The sequence below is a fragment of the Cryptotermes secundus genome, unplaced genomic scaffold, assembly GCF_002891405.2.
Source record: "Cryptotermes secundus unplaced genomic scaffold, Csec_1.0 scaffold517, whole genome shotgun sequence".
NCBI lineage: Eukaryota > Metazoa > Arthropoda > Insecta > Blattodea > Kalotermitidae > Cryptotermes > Cryptotermes secundus.
This window is the reverse complement of record NW_019725008.1, coordinates 27,873-33,872: the sequence shown is the minus strand read 5'-3', so window position 1 is coordinate 33,872 and position 6,000 is coordinate 27,873. Positions and strand designations below refer to the sequence as shown.

Below are 6,000 nucleotides of genomic sequence, written 5' to 3'. Positions count from 1 at the left end.
ACTAAAGTGCCATCTTCAGGTGCTTTTCTATGTACGTCGAACTACTTCATTGCATGCCCTGTTGTCTTTATACTAAAATGACTGAAATATATATTTGTCATATATATTGCTAAATTTTAAATATTAAGACTGTTCAGGATTTGTCATCCTTATGTCGTATCTCAATATGCGAGTCACATCTATCTTCTTCTATCGGAGTATTCTTCCTACTTTCATGTGTGTGTTGTGCTTTGTGTTGTGTCTTGCTCCTGTGACTGCGTGTGTTATACTATACTATATATACTATATACTATAGTTATACTATAACTATGCAATTTTTTTAAAAACCTTAAAATTCTTTATTTGTTTTAATTCAGAGGTTAAATTGTGTATTTTAATTCCCATGTTGATTACACCTTTTTTTACAATGAACAGTGCTGCATAATTGGACATACACGCATGTCATTTGCAGGCTTAACTGATGCCATTGCAGTAACCATGGAGCAGCAGAGCGTGCAACATCATGTGCTTATTGTTGAAACATTTTTCAAAAATGGCTTCTGTGTTGTTAGAAGACAGTGAATATTTTGCAAGCATTTCAATATTGCTCATCACAGAAATGTTCCTAACCACAATACCATACAGTTATGCATAGAAAACTTAAGAACGAGTGCTTCTGCATTATAACAGAAACCACCAGGCAGTGTGTGGACAGTGTGTTCACCATAGAACACTGAGGCTGTAAGGCAGTTATTCATAAGGAGTCCTAGGTGTTCAGCCAGGAGACATTCTATTCCTCTATGAATATCCGGTCACAGCATGAAGAGAAGTTTTTTAATTGCTATTGGGGTGGGACTAAGTCCCTTGTACTACTGCCACTGCCCCAGATGATAGGTGAGGGTGATTGTGGAGCAGTTGGTGGAATGAAGATTGGCAGGGGAACCAAAGTATTCAGAAAAAACCTGCCCCAGCGCCACTTTGTCCACCATAAATCCCACTTGACCAGACCCAGGATCGAACCCGGGCCACTGCGGTGGGAAGCCAGCGACTAACCACTTGGAGAAGTTTACACAAGGATCTGAAGTTCCATCTCTAAAAAATGGTGGTGGTGCAAGAGTTAAGCAACCATGACATGGCAAATTATAGCACAGTAGCTGAGCATTATCCTTATGACAGCCGAAGGCTCTGTCAATAAATAGAATTTTCACTACTGGGCAGAAGAAAGCCCACAGCAGCTTCAGCAGCAACCTCTTCACAGTGCATGTGTGACTCCTATAGCGTAGCAGTCTTCGGAATCCTAGGACCCTGTTTCTTTGAAGCTGTAATGAAATATATGTGGAATAAAATGGCATTCAGTGTGCATTCATTTTATATCAATAAATTAAAAAATAAGACAAAATTTCACTGCTTTATATGCTTTTGGAAATAGGTTCTTTGCCACACTCTGTATTTGCAACTTTTGTTTAATATTCAGATGGTTATGTGATTATTTCACACTGTCAAGTTAAATTCACTTGTTTGCACCTTTAGTACAACATATTTTGGCCACATATGGGTATCTTCACGTACATCTGTATATTGTAAGTTGTTGCACTGTATTGTCTTGTTGAGTGAAGCATCAATTAAAATTAATAATTTAAAATTGAAGTTATATTTTGTTTTTTCTTAGATTGTGTAACAAATATTTGCTCATTTTTAGGTTCAAGCAGCTATTTGTAATTAACAATAGAGTGTCATTGTGTTTAAGTTGTATATAATCCCTATTTAAAGAACATAAATCTTGTCCCAAAAGCAGATCTTAAATGGGAATTACATTGTATATTGATCCTGGGAGTTAAGGTTTGAATTATTATTCAACACATAATATTATGTTAATAAGCAGGACATATGGGATAAACTTTGAATTGAAGAGTACAATTGAAGAGTACAGTACAAGAAAGACACAGTTCCACTTTAACACACTTTTGGAAAATAACAAAAAAAAAAAAAAATGTGTTGGATTGTAGCTTGTCACATGCTTAAGTGTAATGCCATACAGTGCAGTTTCAGAGGAATACAAAAGGACTTGTATCAGACTATACAGTGTTACATTCCAAAATAGTGTACTCAACAAAAAACATCTTTAAAATTTCATATGAAGTTGTCTTTTCTTCATATCAGGCACCACTAACCATTGGTTTTGTGTCATCATATCGCTCATTATAATGTTACTTTTAATTGTTGAGACTCAGAAAAGCTTTGGAGCTCTCATCATAACAGTAAAATATCTTAAATTTGGACAAATTTATACATATTAAATTGTGTAATGTGCAGGTAATAATATATTGCAGCATGTAGAGCTGTTGCTATGCAGCTACTGCAAGATGGGCAGATATTCCAGGGTCATTTCTTGGAAACGGCTCAGTAACCACATTCCTGCAGCAGCAGACACAAACACAACAATGGAAGAGCTGTGTTTCTTATGTGGTCCATGCTGAGATCTTATATAAGCAAGGGACAGAGTTAGAGCTTAGGCATTTCTGTATGGGAGTCTGTGAAGAGAGAACTTCAGCTGGAGGTATAGCCATTGGTGGAGCTGTTACCAGGAAATGTCTAGTAACAGACTGAGAACACTAGACTGTGTGCTCTGGTGAACTGTAAAGTGTGGAAATAGGGATAGTGTTATAGTTATTTGTAGTTATGACATGTTGATGGTCAATAAATCTATTAACCAACTCAAACCCCATCTGTAGTCACACATACTACATGTGACAATAAGAAAATGGAAATATATAAGAAACAAATACTTCACACTCTGTATTTTCATATAAAATAAAATCAGTAGATTCAAATCCAGCAAATTACGAAGTCACATGTTTTTCACCCATACTCTTCACTTTTGCTGCCAGAAGTTTTGGTGTCTTTTTCAAAGAATCTTACAGTATGATAGAAAATAAGTTAATTGGGTGACAGATAACCATTTACCAGCTTTAAGATATCTTTCAGTTTGCATGTGGTAATTTTCAATGGTCTTTTGTACAGTTTTATTTGGAAGAGTAAGCTTGTTACTCCTGGTACATTCCAATTGGAATGCTTCAATGAGGAGACCAATGCACTTGGAGTACAATATACTCCTTTCTTGCAGTCTTTGCTAAATTCATAAACCCGATATTTTATCTGCTTATGTTTCTTAGTAAAAATATTCTTTTAAACACTGTGGAGTCAAGGAATATACCCTGAGTTACATTTATTATATTACATTTTCTTGATGTATTGGCAACCAAGTTTTGCCATTCTGATGGTAAGAATATGCATTCTTATTGCCTTTTCTCAATGGCCAAACTTCAAACAAGTTGGGAAAAACTGTGATCACGATCTTGAAATCTGTGTGACTTTGTCCAGACTCTCCTCTCTTGACTAGTGTGTACAGATACTGTCTCATGATATTGTTACTTTTAGCTATAAATTAGGCTTACTATTTCTTAGGTGTTAAAGAGTTCTGAAACTGCTATGAACAAAAGAAACAGAACTAGCTCTTGATGAATAGAAGTATCCCGATGAATTCTCAATGTAAAGAAGTGTGATAACAAATGCTTACAAAATAAATCCAAATAATTTCTGTCTTCCTATATAGAGAATTAGACAATAAATCAAAATTTGTGCATGCAATCAGTACACCATTATTTTCTTGGCATAGCCAAATTCAGTACCAAGTCCTCTTTAGCATCTTATAGAGTGTCTAGATGAGCTCAGATATTGTCTGGCAAGAAAATGATTCCAATACCCCTAACACTGTACACCATCTTATAAGAACCACATAGAATTTACTGTCCCTTTTGCTAACAGCTTGGTTGTATGGTGATGTAGGCCCCAATAAGAAACATTTCAGCCTAGAATATTTTACATCTAGCCACCAAAAAATATTAACTGAGTACCTGATTGTCTGTTATATCATTACGTGTGGAAAATTGGATGTATTATGGCATGCAGATCTGTTGCAAGGCATTGGCTGGGAAATAAGTAGCCATACAACAGCTGTTGCTGGGTAATAGCCACAGCAGACATGCACGCAACAACAGAAGAACTATTGGAAGTGGCATTTTCTGTGCGGTCCATACCAAGGTTATACGTGTATAACGAGCAGTAGCTATGATTACAAAAGTCTTGAAACAGCAGTGAAATGAGTAGGAGGTTGGTCTGAGATGGCCGCTAGCCTTGGAGCTAGTAAGGCGGGGCAATGAATGGGTTTTGAGATAGGTGCTGGCCAGTAAGGATGTGAACATGGAAGCTGAGAAAACTACAGCACTGAAAGCTGTTACCAGGTGACAACCAGTGAAGATGCAGCAGACTGAGAAGACTTAGTGCATGCTGTAGTGAATTGTAGAGTGTGTGAATTAGTGATAGCCCTATGGTTACTTGTATTTACTATCTGTAAGTGTGCAATAAATCCAATTATCAATTCAAATTCTGGCTATAGTCACACTATCATCACCTGACAGTATTATGTTTTGTTTCCCCTTCTCCTCACTTTAGCACCTTATTGCTCATATGCAACTCTTCAGCAATCACATTTAGTTATAAAATGAACGTTTCATCAAGGTGAAGTTTGAGAAAAGTTTGTGGTACCCCTTGCGTATGTCTGCTTGTCAGTGTTCACATCACAGTTTATATGGTAATGGGCTCTTCCCTTGGGGTAAAGTGGCCGGGACGTAAACGTGACCACTCACCTCCAACTAGTGCTGAGGTCCAGAATACATGGATCTATACAACCACTCCCCCATACATCTTCATGGCATAGTGCCTAACTAGTTAATCACAGGGACAACTTTAGCCTATATATTTTTAAATTTTAACATTAATTTATTGTCTAAAGTTATCCTTGCTAAAGGAATCTGAGTGTCAGTTTGTTTAGACTGAATGTGCTAAGGGATTTGGTGTTGACAGGCATACCTTCTGACATGTCTGCTGGAAATTTATAACATGTCATACTGTTACAATGCTCTTTAATTGCTAACAGCAGTTACGTGATACATTAAGTCATAAAAATCTCTTCTAGCATTAATAGAAACTAGAGTTGGTCTATGGAAACAGAAATACATTGATTTTTCATTTCTGGCTTCATTCTTCAGTGTAAGAGTTGCTGTAACAAATAAAAGTAAATTCTGTGTAAGTTTTGAGGTTTTCACGGCGATGACTATGAAGAAAGTCGTCTTCTGGGTTTAGGTGCCGTGTATTCTTCGTTTTGGCCGACGTTTCGGAGGAATGTATTGCCTCCATCTTCAGAGCAGGTGAATGGCTCTCTGCATTCAAAGCCATTCACATGCTCTGAAGATGGAGGCGATATGTTCCTCCGAAACGTCGGCCAAAACGAGGAATACACGGCGCTTAAACCCAGAAGACGACTTTCTTCAAAGGTAAATTCCTTTTCCATAGCAACTAACTACATACAGCATAGTCTTTTTTTATGAAACTTGGAATCNTCCATCCAAACAATATGAACAAGGAAACAGGGTTCAGTCTCAACAGGTCATGGAAGCCACTCATTTCTACCACCAAGAGAAATCTAACAACCCACCCCAGTTCTTCATCATGTCATTGACGTCAGTAGCCTGTCCCCCTGTATCATGTCATTGACGTCAGTAGCCTGTCCCCAACCACCGGTTCTTCTTGTCTACCGCACTTCCTAGTGCTATTGACCTCAAGTTTCCTGGATTCACTGGTCGTTCCTCCCCCTCCTTTAGCACACAACACCATATATGGCCTTAATCGCTGTCCACTGCTCCTATTGGTCCGTTCTCCCTAACCACCCCCCCTGCCTACTTCGTATATAAGCAGCACCTTCCACATCCTATCACCACAGCTACTGCTCTCCGCAGCCATTCAACTGCTCTGAAGATGGAGGCGCTACGTTCCTCCGAAACGTCGGCCGAAACGAAGAATACACGGTGCCTAAACCCAGAAGACGACTTTCTTCATATGTTTAAGCAGTTTAAGAATATTTTTATAATGAGTTCAATCTTCTAGGATATAATACAGTGTAGT

The 6,000-nt window shown here is 37.9% G+C and overlaps 1 protein-coding gene across 6 annotated transcripts in view; it reads left to right on the top strand.

Moving 5' to 3' along the window:
- LOC111863191 (alpha-1,2-mannosyltransferase ALG9) overlaps positions 1-2,627 on the top strand; it is a 32,671-nt gene extending 30,044 nt beyond the window's left edge. For 2 of the 6 annotated variants that reach the window (XM_023849271.2, XM_023849272.2), the window contains exon 14: positions 2,310-2,627. The gene's annotated coding sequence lies outside the window, so the exon portion shown is untranslated. Of the gene's footprint in view, positions 1-451; positions 617-2,292 lie in introns of those variants that run through there. The other 4 variants (XM_033750957.1, XM_023849269.2, XM_023849270.2 and 1 more) reach the window with 2 other exon arrangements.
- The last annotated feature ends 3,373 nt before the right edge of the window (positions 2,628-6,000 follow it).